Below are 13,289 nucleotides of genomic sequence, written 5' to 3'. Positions count from 1 at the left end.
CTTTTTTCTGTTAAGAACTAACTAGCACTGACACTTGGTCTGATCTGACCCATGCATTCCTACTGCCTCGGGTGAAATTTCCATATACCAAATATTACCTGCCATGTTTCTTTTTATAAATTGCTCCTTGTTTCAAAAACAAAATAACATATTCTCTTTTCTTTTCAGCATGATCATATTGAATGTGACTTTATGTGTCTATTTCTAAATGATTTTCTTTACTGATTTGATGATCTGTCATTTTTCCGTCTGAGTCAGCATCTACATTTCTATAACTATTTTCCCTTGAACCATATTTTTCTTTCTTTAGTTAAAATGGTAAAAGTAGCACATTGTATTATTTTTATAAAAATTTAAATGATGCGTAACATTCCTTATTCTTAAGTTAGGATTCAAATAAAAAATGCTATTTATATTTTCCTCATAAAATGATTTTAACTGCTGCGACACTCTATGAATTAAAATATTTCTTCTATCCTTACTCTACTAAAACTTGCTGCACAAATTTTCTTTTCAAATTGAATAAAATGTTTTCTGAAAAGTAGTTGCTATGCCTTCATAAGAAATCTCAAATGTATGAATCTTATTTATTAAATAAGTTAAATGTAATGTAATTTGCTTTGGTGAAATTCTGTTAGACATTCATTCCTCTTAGTTAAAATCCATCTATCAATTTTACAAGTTAATTTGCATTTACTATATTTCTTTTAGTATTGTCCGCATATTAAAATTAGTTTTCTAAGAATAACAATTGAGGCCGGGCGCAGAAACTCACGCCTATAATCCTAGCATTTTGGGAGGCTGAGGTCGGTGGATCACTTGAGGTCAGGAGCTCAAGACCAGCCTGACCAACATGGTGAAACCCTGTCTCTAGTAAAAATACACAAATTAGCTGGGCATAGTGGCAGATGCCTGTAGTCCCAGCTACTTGGGAGGCTGAGGTATGAGAATCCCTTGAACCCAGGAGGCAGAGTTTGCAATGAGCTGAGATCGCCCCACTGTACTCCAGCCTGGACAACAGAGTGATATCTCTCCAAAAAAAAAAAAGAATTCTAATTTAGCAATAAGTCTTCTTTTTTTACTTATCACTTATCTGTTTTTATTACGGCTCAGAAATCATAGCTTTTGAGTAAAAGTTAAAGGATTTGTCACTATTATATTTGTTTAATCAAGTATACTAAAGTTTCAAGGCATATAAACATTGCTTTATGCTTTACATATTAACTGGTATTTGTTGTTATAAACTTTTTTTTTTTTTTTAGTTTCTGTGAATAATATCAAAAATTGCCAATGTTGACTATATTACAAGTCATCAAGGTGAGGAATTGGGAATGTCTTCAATTAACAATAAACACTTCTTGAATAAACCTCTAGCTATAATACTGCCAATGTGCAAAGCTGTTATAAACTATTTGTAGAAGATTAAAAATCCACTGTGTAATCTATTCTATTTGTATAACATATGTTAGTTATTTTGAATTGTTTTGTGGAATAATTCTGATTAAAAAAGAAAATTCATTGATTATATTAGAAAGTTTCAATATATTTCTAGCTTTATATATCATCTATAAATTGAAGTTCAAAGAGAGGAAATTCCTTTTTATTTTATTTTATTTTATTATTATTATACTTTAAGTTCTAGGGTACATGTGCATAATGTGCAGGTTTGTTACAGATGTATACTTGTGCCATGTTGGTGCGCTGCACCCATCAACTCGTCAGCACTCATCAACTCGTCATTTACATCAGGTATAACTCCCAATGAAATCCCTCCCCACTCCCCCCTCCCCATGATAGGCCCCGGTGTGTGATGTTCCCCTTCCCGAGTCCAAGTGATCTCATTGTTCAGTCCCCACCTATGAGTGAGAACATGCATTGTTTGGTTTTCTGTTCTTGCGATAGTTTGCTGAGAATGATGGTTTCCAGCTGCATCCATGTCCCTACAAAGGTCACAAACTCATCCTTTTTTATGGCTGCATAGTATTCCATAGTGTATATGTGCCACATTTTTTTAATCCAGTCTGTCACTGATGGACATTTGGGTTGATTTCAAGTCTCTGCTATTGTGAATAGTGCCACAATAAACATATGTGTGCATGTGTCTTTTTAGCAGCATGATTTATAATCCTTTGGGTATATACGCAGTAATGGGATGGCTGGGTCATATGGTACTTCTAGTTCTAGATCCTTGAGGAATCGCCACACTGTCTTCCACAATGGTTGAACTAGTTTGCAATCCCACCAACAGTGTAAAAGTGTTCCTATTTCTCCACATCCTCTCCAACACCTGTTGTTTCCTGACTTTTTAATGATTGCCATTCTAACTGGTGTGAGATGGTATCTCATTGTGGTTTTGATTTGCATTTCTCTGATGGCCAGTGATGATGAGCATTTTTTCATGTGTCTATTGGCTGTATGAATGTCTTCTTTTGAGAAATGTCTGTTCATATCCTTTGCCCACTTTTTGATGGGGTTGTTTGTTTTTTTTCTTGTAAATTTGTTTGAGTTCTTTGTAAGTTCTGGATGTTAGCCCTTTGTCAGATGAGTAGATTGCAAAAATTTTCTCCCACTCTGTGGGTTGCCTGTTCACTCTGATGGTAATTTCTTTTGCTGTGCAGAAGCTCTTTAGTTTAATTAGATCCCATTTTTCAATTTTTGCTTTTGTTGCCGTTGCTTTTGGTGTTTTAGACATGAAGTCCTTCCCCATGCCTATGTCCTGAATGGTATTACCTAGGTTTTCTTCTAGGGTTTTTATGGCATTAGGTCTAACATTTAAGTCTCTAATCCATCTTCAATTAATTTTCGTATAAGGAGTAAGGAAAGGATCCAGTTTCAGCTTTCTACTTGTGGCTAGCCAATTTTCCCAACACCATTTATTAAATAGGGAATCCTTTCCCCATTTCTTCTTTTTCTCAGGTTTGTCAAAGATCAGATAGTTGTAGATGTGTGGTATTATTTCTGAGAATTCTGTTCTGTTCCATTGGTCTATATCTCTGTTTTGGTACCAGTACCATGCTGTTTTGGTTACTGTAGCCTTGTAGTATAGTTTGAAGTCAGGTAGCATGATGCCTCTAGCTTTGTTCTTTTGACTTAGCATTGTCTTGGCAATGCGGGCTCTTTCTTGCTTCCATAGGAACTTTAAAGCAGTTTTTTCCAATTCTGTGAAGAAACTCATTGGTAGCTTGATGGGGATGGCATTGAATCTATAAATTACCTTGGGCAGTATGGCCATTTTCACAATATTGATTCTTCCTATCCATGAGCATGGTATGTTCTTCCATTTGTTTGTGTCTTCTTTTATTTCACTGAGCAGTGGTTTGTAGTTCTCCTTGAAGAGGTCCTTTACATCCCTTGTAAGTTGGATTCCTAGGTATTTTATTCTCTTTGAAGCAATTGTGAATGGAAGTTCATTCCTGATTTGGCTCTGTGTTTGTCTGTTACTGGTGTATAAGAATGCTTGTTATTTTTGCACGTTAATTTTGTATCCTGAGACTTTGCTGAAGTTGCTTATCAGCTTAAGGAGATTTTGGGCTGAGACAATGGAGTTTTCTAAATATACAATCATGTCATCTGCAAACAGGGACAAGTTGACTTCTTCTTTCCCTAACTGAATACTCTATTTCTTTCTCTTGCCTGATTGCCCTAACCAGAACTTCCAACACTATGTTGAATAGGAGTGGTGAGAGAGGGCATCCCTGTCTTGTGCCAGTTTTCAAAGGGAATTTTTACAGTTTTTGCCCATTCAGTATGATATTGGCTGTGGGTTTGTCATAAATAGCTCTTATTATTTTGAGATACGTTTCATCAATACCAAATTTATCGACCGTTTTTAGTAGAAGGGCTGTTGAATTTTGTCAAAGTTCATCAAACTTTTCTGCATCTATTGAGATACTTATGTGGATTTTGTCTTTGGTTCTGTTTATATGCTGGATTACATTTATTGACTTGCGTATGATGAATCAGCCTCGCATCCCAGGGATGAAGCCCACTTGATCATAGTGCATAAGCTTTTTGATGTGCTGCTGGATCCGGTTTGCCAGTATTTTATTGAGGATTTTTGCATCGATGTTCATCAGGGATATTGGTCTAAAATTCTCTTTTTTTATTGTGTCTCTGCCAGGCTTTGGTATCAGGATGATGTTGACCTCATAAAATGAGTTAGGGAGGATTCCCTCTTTTTCTATTGATTGGAATAGTTTCAGAAGGAATGGTACCAGCTCCTCCTTGTACCTCTGGTAGAATTCAGCTGTGAATCCATCTGGTCCTGGATTTTTTTGGTTGGTAGGCTATTAATTATTGCCTCAATTTCAGATCCTGTTATTGGTCTATTGAGGGATTCAGCTTCTTCCTGATTTAGTCTTGGGACAGGGTAAGTGTCCAGGAAATTATCCTTTTCTTCTAGATTTTCTAGTTGATTTGTGTAGAGGTGTTTATAGTATTCTCTGATGGTAGTTTGTATTTCTGTGGGGTCAGTGGTGATAGCACCTTTATCATTTTTTATTGCGTCTTCTCTCTTTTTATTGATTCTTCTCTCTTTTCTTCTTTATTAGTCTTGCTAATGGTCTATCAATTTTGTTGATCTTTTCAAAAAACCAACTCTTGGATTCATTGATTTTTTGGAGGGTTTTTTGTGTCTCTATCTCCTTCAATTCTGCTCTGATCTTAGTTATTTCTTGCCTTCTGCTAGCTTTTGAATGTGTTTGCTCTTGCTTCTCTAGTTCTTTTAATTGTGATGTTAGAGTGTCAATTTTAGATCTTTCCAGCTTTCTCTTGTGGGCATTTAGTGTTATAAATTTCCCTCTACACACTGCTTTAAATGTGTCCCAGAGATTCTGGTATGTTGTATCTTTGTTCTCATTGGTTTCAAAGAACACCTTTATTTCTGCCTTCATTTCATTATGTACCCAGTAGTCATTCAGGAGCAGGTTATTCAGTTTCCATGTAGTTGAACGGTTTTGATTGAGTTTCTTAGTCCTGAGTTCTAGTTTGATTGCACTGTGGTCTGAGAGACAGTTTGTTATAATTTCTGTTCTTGTACATTTGCTGAGGAGTGCTTTACTTCCAATTATGTGGTCAATTTTGGAATAAGTGTGATGTGGTACTGAGAAGAATGCATATTCTGTTGATTTGGGGTGGAGAGTTCTGTAGATGTCTATTAGGTCTGCTTGCTGCAGAAATGAGTTCAATTCCTGGATATCCTTGTTAACTTTCTGTCTCGTTGATCTGTCTGATGTTGACAGTGGGGTGTTGAAGTCTCCCATTATCACTGTATGGGAGTCTAAGTCTCTTTGTAAGTCTCTAAGGACTTGCTTTATGAATGTGGGTGCTCCTGTATTGGGTACATATATATTTAGGATAGTTAGCTCTTCCTGTTGAATTGATCCCTTTACCATTTTGTAATGGCCTTCTTTGTCTCTTTTGATCTTTGATGGTTTAAAGTTTGTTTTATCAGAGACTAGGATTGCAACCCCTGCTTTTTTTCGTTCTCCATTCGCTTGGTAGATCTTCCTCCATCCCTTTATTTTGAGCCTATGTATGTCTCTGCATGTGAGATGGGTCTCCTGAATACAGGAGACTGATGGGTCTTGAATCTTTATCCAGTTTGCCAGTCTCTGTCTTTTAATTGGACCATTTAGTCCATTTACATTTAAGGCTAATATTGTTATGTGTGAACTTGATCCTGCCATTATGATATTAACTGGTTATTTTGCTCGTTAGATGATGCAGTTTCTTCCTAGCCTCGATGGTCTTTACATTTTGGCATTTTTTTTCCAATGGCTGGTACCTGTTGTTCCTTTCCATGTTTAGTGCTTCTTTCAGGGTCTCTTGTAAGGCAGGCCTGGTGGTGACAAAATCTCTAAGCATTTGCTTATCTGTAAAGGATTTTATTTCTCTTTCACTTATGAAACTTAGTTTGGCTGGATATGAAATTCTGGGTTTAAAATTCTTTTCTTTAAGAATGTTGAATATTGGCCCCCACTCTCCTCTAGCTTGTAGAGTTTCTGCTGAGAGATCTGCTGTTAGTGTGATGAGCTTCCCTTTGTGAGTAACCCGACCTTTCTCTCTGGCTGCCCTTAAGATTTTTTCCTTCATTTCAACTTTGGTGAATCTGGCAATTATGTGTCTTGGAGTTGCTCTTCTCGAGGAGTATCTTTGTGGTGTTCTCTATATTTCCTGAATTTGAATGTTGGCCTGCCTTACTAGGTTGGGGAAGTTCTCCTGGATGATATCCTGAAGAGTGTTTTCCAACTTGGTTCCATTTTCCCCCTCACTTTCAGACACCCCAATCAGACGTGGATTTGGTCTTTTTACATAATCCCATACTTCTTGCAGGCTTTGTTCATTTCCTTTTCTTCTTTTTTCTTTAGGTTTCACTTATCACTTCATTTCATTCGTTTGATCCTCAATCGCTGATAATCTTTCTTCCAGTTGATCAAGTCGGTTACTGAAGCTTGTGCATTTGTCACGTATTTCTCGTGTCATGGTTTTCATCTCTGTCATTTCGTTTACGGCCTTCTCTGCATTAATTATTCTAGTTATCAATTCTTCCACTCTCTTTTTTAAGATTTTTAGTTTCTTTGTGCTGGGTACGTAATTCCTCCTTTAGCTCTGAGAAGTTTGATGGACTGAAGCCTTCTTGTCTCATCTCGTCAAAGTCATTCTCCGTCCAGCTTTGATCCGTTGCTGGCAATGAGCTGCGTTCCTTTAGAGGGGGAAATGTGCTCTTATTTTTTGAATTTCCAGCTTTTCTGCCCTGCTTTTCCCCCATCTTTGTGGTTTTATCTCCCTCTGGTCTTTGATGATGGTGATGATGGTTACGTACTGATGGGGTTTTGGTGTGGGTGTCCTTTCTGTTTGTTAGTTTTCCTTCTAACTGTCATGACCCTCAGCTGTAGAGCTATTGGAGATTGCTTGAGGTTCACTCCAGACCCTGTTTGCCTGGGTGTCAGCAGCAGAGGCTGCAGAAGATAGAATATTGCTGAAAGCGAGTGTACCTGTCTGATTCTTGCTTTGGAAGCTTCCTCTCAGGGGTGTACTCCACCGTGTGAGGTGTGGGGTGAGGTGTGGGGTGTCGGTCTGCCCCTAGTGGGGGATGCCTCCCAGTTAGGCTACACAGGAATCAGGGACCCACTTGAGCAGGCAGTCTGTCCTTTCTCAGATCTCAGCCTCCGTTTTGGGAGATCCACTGCTCTCTTCAAAGCTGTCAGACAGAGTCATTTGCGTCTGCAGAGGTTTCTGCTGCCTTTTGTTGTTGTTGTTGTTGTTGAGATTGTTTAGCTATGCTCTGTCCCCAGAGGTGGAGTCTACAGAGACAGGCAGGCCTCTTTGAGCTGCTGTGAGCTCCACCTAGTTCAAGCTTCCCAGCGGCTTTGTTTACCTACTTAAGCCCCAGCAATGGCGGGTGCCCCTTCCCCTGCCTCGCTGCGGTCTTGCAGTTAGATGGTAGACTGCTGTGCTAGCAATGAAGGAGGCTCCGTGGGCATGAGACCCTCCCAGCCAGGTGTGGGATATAATCTCCTGGTGTGCCTGTTTGCTAAGACCCTTGGTACAGCGCAGTATTGGGGTGGGAGTTACCCGATTTTCCAGGTGTTGTGTGTCTCAGTTCCCCTGCTAGGAAAAGGGAATCCCCTCCCCCTTGCGCTTCCCAGGTGAGTCCATGCCTCGCCCTGCTTCAGCTCTGGCTGGTCGGGCTGCAGCAGCTGACCAGCACCGATTGTCCAGCACTCCCTAGTGAGATGTACCCAGTACCTCAGTTGAAAATGCAGAATCACCTGTCTTCTGTGTCGCTCGCGCTAGGAGCTGGAGACTGGAGCTGTTCCTATTCGGCTATCTTCAAAGAGAGGAAAATTCTATCGAAACTTTATTTTATTCTTATACCGCTCTGTGTGTGTTATATCATTTTGCTTTTAAAAATATAATGTATTTAAATATATAGTAAACTAGAAACAGTGCTCCACAATTTCACAAGAAGCCCATATTTCTATGGTAATGCATTTACTTTTATATTATGGATAGTTAAGTTCAATATTAATGTTTAGAAAAAAGATAAGGTATTATAATGTCACATAAGTAGTGAATATATATTCTTTAATCTTCAACAGAACATAAGCATTTGACCTTATGTTCTGTTGAAGATTAGATCAGAAGGCTTCCTTCTTACTGTGGTATATGACTTTTGCTTTTCTACAACAAGATAGGAAGTGTATAAAGGATAAGGCTGCAACAAATCTAACACTGTAACAGTCAATTCAAATACTTTGTGCTGCAAATGTAACTGGGAGCCAGATATTGACAGCAAACGACAGCTTTTCCCAGGGAAACTCCATTTAGCACTTAGGAAATGAAATACAAAAGACAAGTTAACTGATTCCCAAAGTAACAATTATATGTCTATAAGATTGAAGAGAAGACTTAAACAGTGATAAAATTGGTAGAGCCATTGTTAGAAAGGAACTTAAATATCAACTTTATTTGAATTTCTATGTATATTTTACTAGAAATGGTATTTTATATATACTACAAATAATATATATGTATAATATATCATGTATATTATTCCATATTCCCCATATTATTACATACATAAAATGAGACAACCTGACTCTTTGGCTATGGGCTTTTTGTACTGGAAGGTTGGAAAAACATACGTCTATTCCTTGAACAGGTATGTGACTTCGTCCAAACCCTTTATCATGTAGTAATATCATAAAATTAGGTTTGTGGCCTGAGCTGCCACCTTAGATCTCTACTATATTTGTTAACTTTGGTAATTAATTGAAATCATTTCCCATAGCACTTTTATATAATCAAGTTTCTAAGAAGTGTTAGGTATTAACACTTAACTGGGAATCATTACATGATAACCAGAAAGGGCCTGATGATCATTCTCAGTAAGTAGGTAAAGTTGACTTGGGTGAGATTAAAGAGATCTCTGTCCAAGCACAATTTCACTAATACGACTGATATGACATACCCGATTCATAGATATAGACAGTAAAATGGTAGGTGCCAGAGACTGAGGGAAAGAGGAAATGGGGAGTTATTTCTTAATAAGTAAAGAGTTTCCGTTTGGAAGCTGAGAAAGTTTTGGAGATATATAGTGGTGATGTGATGGTTGCACAATAATGTGAATGTATTTAATGCCACTGAATTACACACTTAAAAATGGTGACGATAGTAAATGCTATGGTATGTGTATTTTATCATAACAATGGAAAGGTGACCGGCATACAAAGTCTTGTAGAATAGAGGTGTCAATGCTACAGTCTGAATGTTGGTGTCCCCCTCAAAATGTAGATGTTGAAATGCTAACTCCTAAAGTAATTGCATCAGGAGATGAGAGTTTGGGGAGGTGATTAACTCATTAGGACAGAGCCCTCATGAATAAAATTAGTATCCTTATAAAAGAGGCCCAAGACAGCTGCTTTGCCTCTTCTATCACATAAGGACACGGGAACAATGTGCTACCCATAAGGAAGAGGGTTCTGATCAGACGCTGAATCTGCGGGTGGCTTAGTCTTGGACTTCCCAGGCTCCAGAACTGTAAAAAACAAATATTCGTTGTTTATAAGCCAATCATTTCTGATATTTTGCTATATCAGCCAAAATGGACTAAAATATTTAATGTTTAGAAACCATAATAGAGAAAAAGTATTTTATTTCTTGTTGGGAAGTCATTTCTGAAACAATGAAATACTACAAGGAAACATGGTTTTAGCTATAAGAATATTTAACATATATAAGTTTAAAAATTAAAAATAAATATTCATAATATCAGATAAATAGTTATATTCTATTAATCTATTAAATAATGCTAAGATAATGACTGAAAAATGTTATGCAATAATGTCAATTTCTTAAGAGTCTAAAAAATGTTCCAATGTTTCCCTAGATAGTAATAAAATGTATAATAAAATGATATTCCATTTTCAACTATAAAACTAAAAATCTCCCCTTTTTGTTTACATTTACAACGGTCAATACTGGCAAAGATCTGGAACATAAATGTTCGTTTCTTTGTACCCAACTGAATTACTATGATGTATTTGGAAAAGCATTTGCTAGATGTGTCAAAGTGAGATTTTTAAAACGTCAGTTATTTTATGTCTCTCATGAACAGCACTGTGACTTAATCTGAAAAATGTAGTAGTAGATATTTTTATTCTTATATTTTTTATTTTGGAATTTCTAAACTTAATAGACAGTAGACTGTCCGTATATATTGTAGTGATAATCAGAAAGCCAACATTCACTGAATGCTATTTTTAAGAAAAAATATATATACGTATCTAGTTTGAAGACAACCTAAATATAGTGTTTCATTCATCTTCTATAACCGAAACTTTGCACCTTTTGACCAACAGCTCTCCACTTCTCACCCCCCACCCCGCATCCCACCACCAACCTCTGGAATCCATCTTTCTGTTACGCTTCTATAAGTTTAGCATTGTGGGGATGATTTCCCGGGTTTCACTTATCTCCAAACTATGTACAGCTTTTTTATGTCAACATCTCTCAATACAGCGGTTTATAAATAGTAATCTGTTCAACCCTAGTGACATTAATAAAGGCTCTGTTGTTAGCAGCAGGAGTTCTGAGGGATTTCAGGGCTGAACAAGGAAAAAGCCATGACCAGGAGGCGGCAGCAGCACAGAGGATTTTACTGGGGAATACATTGGTTTGCTTGTTCTCCATATCCTCACTTTGGGGAACGTCTAGAAGAGGAGAAGGGCCAGTGAACTCTCGAGGAAAGGGGTATTGGAGAGGGGACTTACATATCTCAGTGATGTTCCCCAGTAGCAAGAAAGATTGTCTCTGGGTCAGAGGCCTCTGAAGAGCAGCAATGGCTTTCCACAGCTGGTAGATCATGGAAATAACTTTGTGAGGACAAAGTAGCTAAAAATCTGCTTATTTGTTGTTTATAAACTATTTTGTGGTATTTTGTTATAGCAGCCCAAATAGACTAGGATATTACATCTTTATAAAAATTAATATAGAGAAAATATTTTATTTCTTTGCTGGGGAAACATTCCTGAAACCATTAAAACACAAGAAACAGATTTATAAAATTCTGAGTTTGACACTAGCAGACTTTTGAGGGAACAGATCTCAGCATGCTGTGAAGAAATAAACATCTTAGGAGCTAATATAGAGACCATATATAATAATAAAGAGACCATCTTTAACTCATCTTTATAACACTTTGAAGCACTTCATTTAGAGAAGATGCTCATTAAATCTTTCATTTGCATTGAAAGAAATATTGATTTTTACACTTCAGAAAATAGAATTCAAAGACAATAAGAAACTTGGTTAAATTTACTCAACTGCCTAGGCAGAGTTAGTTATATAGTTATATCACTGGGTTCTTCTCATTTAGAACCAATTCTTTTTCCATCATTATTATTTTCTCAAACATTATTAATAAAATTAATAAGTTTCCACATGTAGTTCCAAACCCTCAATGTATAAATTTACTTACCTAATTCAATTTCCACTTTTTGTGCTGGAAAAAAATCAAAGGCACTCTGATTGATAGTGAATGAAAGACAATCTAATTTTCCACAAACTTCTAAACATGGCAAAAAAAATTTAATTGGCTAACTTTTAATTTTCTCCATGGTGTAAATATATTGATATACACATAAATATGAATGTCTTCTCAGAGTATTCTTCTAGGTTTTATTATGGGACATTATTTTTATGATTAAAAAAGGAAATGTAGTATTCATATATCACTGATGTGACGTGTGAAGTAGATTGTTTGGTAAAAATAATTCTGAGCTACAGTTTCTTTTATATGTATTCCAATTCTGGCTCATGCAATAACACAAACATTGGTGTATTAGTTCATTTTCACACTGCTAATAAAGACATGCCTGAGACCGGTAATTTATAAAGGAAAGACGTTTAATTGACTCACATGGTTTGGGAGACTTCACAGTCATGGCAGAAGGCAAATGAAGAGAAAAGTCCCATCTTACACATTGGCAGACAAGAGAGAGCATGAGCAGGGGAACTCCCCTTTATACAACCACTAGATCCCATGAGACTTATTCACTATAATGAGAACAGCATGGGAAGTGCCTACCCCTATGATTCAATTACCTCTCACCAAGTCCCTCCCATGACATGTGGGGATTATGGGAACTACAACTCAAGATGAGATTTGGGTGGGGACACAGTCAAACCATAGCAGCTGTTGATTTTAGAAAACGCTAGATATACATTTTAAATATATTAACTTGCAGGGTATTTGTTTACGTGTAGAATCTCAAAAAAAGAGATTATGAATATCTCATAATTTGGGGTATTAAATTTATAATTACCAGAAATTTATGAGAAGTAATATTGCCTTTTGTAGCCTTAAATATTAAATAGATTAATTTCTGTACTTGTTTGTATTTCTTTGAATGCAGATAATACTGTATGTCATTGTTAGAAAATCTTTGTTGTACTAAATTTTTCTAAACTTCATGATTTGCTGAAGACTCAGATGATCATGCTTTAACAATAAAGTATTTTTAAATTATGTACATTGATTTTTCGATATAATGCTAAGGCTACAGTATAATGTAAATTATTAATATGCATATTAAGAAAACTATAGTGTAAATGTAACTTTTATATGTACCAAGCAACCAAAAAAAAATGTTTGGCTTGCTTTACTGTGATACTTTATTGTGGTGGTCTGAAACTTAACCCACTATATTTCTGTGGTATACCTATATTCCTTATTTCTCATAGACAAGAGAAAGAAAAATGGCTAGAATTCATCTGAGTACACTAGTATATCATAATTTTATTTACTTTTTTGTACAAATTGCTATTACGAAACATAATTCTTCTTGTGAAAAGTATCATAAAAGAAAAAAAACCCTATTTATATGAAATGGCACCGAAAATATCAATTTTGTTTACACTTAATGAAGGTAAGGAGAAAGGACTCCAGCAGAGAAATTTAAGTTTTGAGTATAAAAAAGAAAATCAGTGGCTATTCAGAACAGTGGGTAATCTCTTACTTGTTGAGGAATAGTTTAAACAGTACACGATATGAAGCTAATACAAAATACAGTGTCATACCTGAAACAGACATGTTTTATTTATAATCATGAAATACTTATGTATATCAGGACATTAAAAAGAGGATAATATGAGGATTGAAACATATATCCCATGCTTTTCAACTTGTATATATTTTTCAATAATATAAATGAACACAATAAAATTTTTAGAAGTCTGACCACATTGAAACAGTTTAACAATGGTGAATAGATGTTTTCCTAGGA

General features: G+C 36.2%; 1 non-coding gene across 1 annotated transcript; it reads right to left on the bottom strand.

Annotated features, from left to right (window-relative positions):
* Positions 1–1,262: 1,262 nt before the first annotated feature.
* LOC111546730 lies at positions 1,263–1,400 on the bottom strand. The gene has a single exon (XR_002732894.1). It is a non-coding gene; the product is annotated as a U4 spliceosomal RNA (small nuclear RNA).
* Between the last annotated feature and the right edge of the window lie 11,889 nt (positions 1,401–13,289).

Source organism: Piliocolobus tephrosceles, chromosome 4, assembly GCF_002776525.5.
Source record: "Piliocolobus tephrosceles isolate RC106 chromosome 4, ASM277652v3, whole genome shotgun sequence".
NCBI classification, from domain to species: Eukaryota; Metazoa; Chordata; class Mammalia; order Primates; family Cercopithecidae; genus Piliocolobus; species Piliocolobus tephrosceles.
Note: the sequence above shows the minus strand (reverse complement) of the source record. Positions and strands in the feature narration are given on the sequence as shown.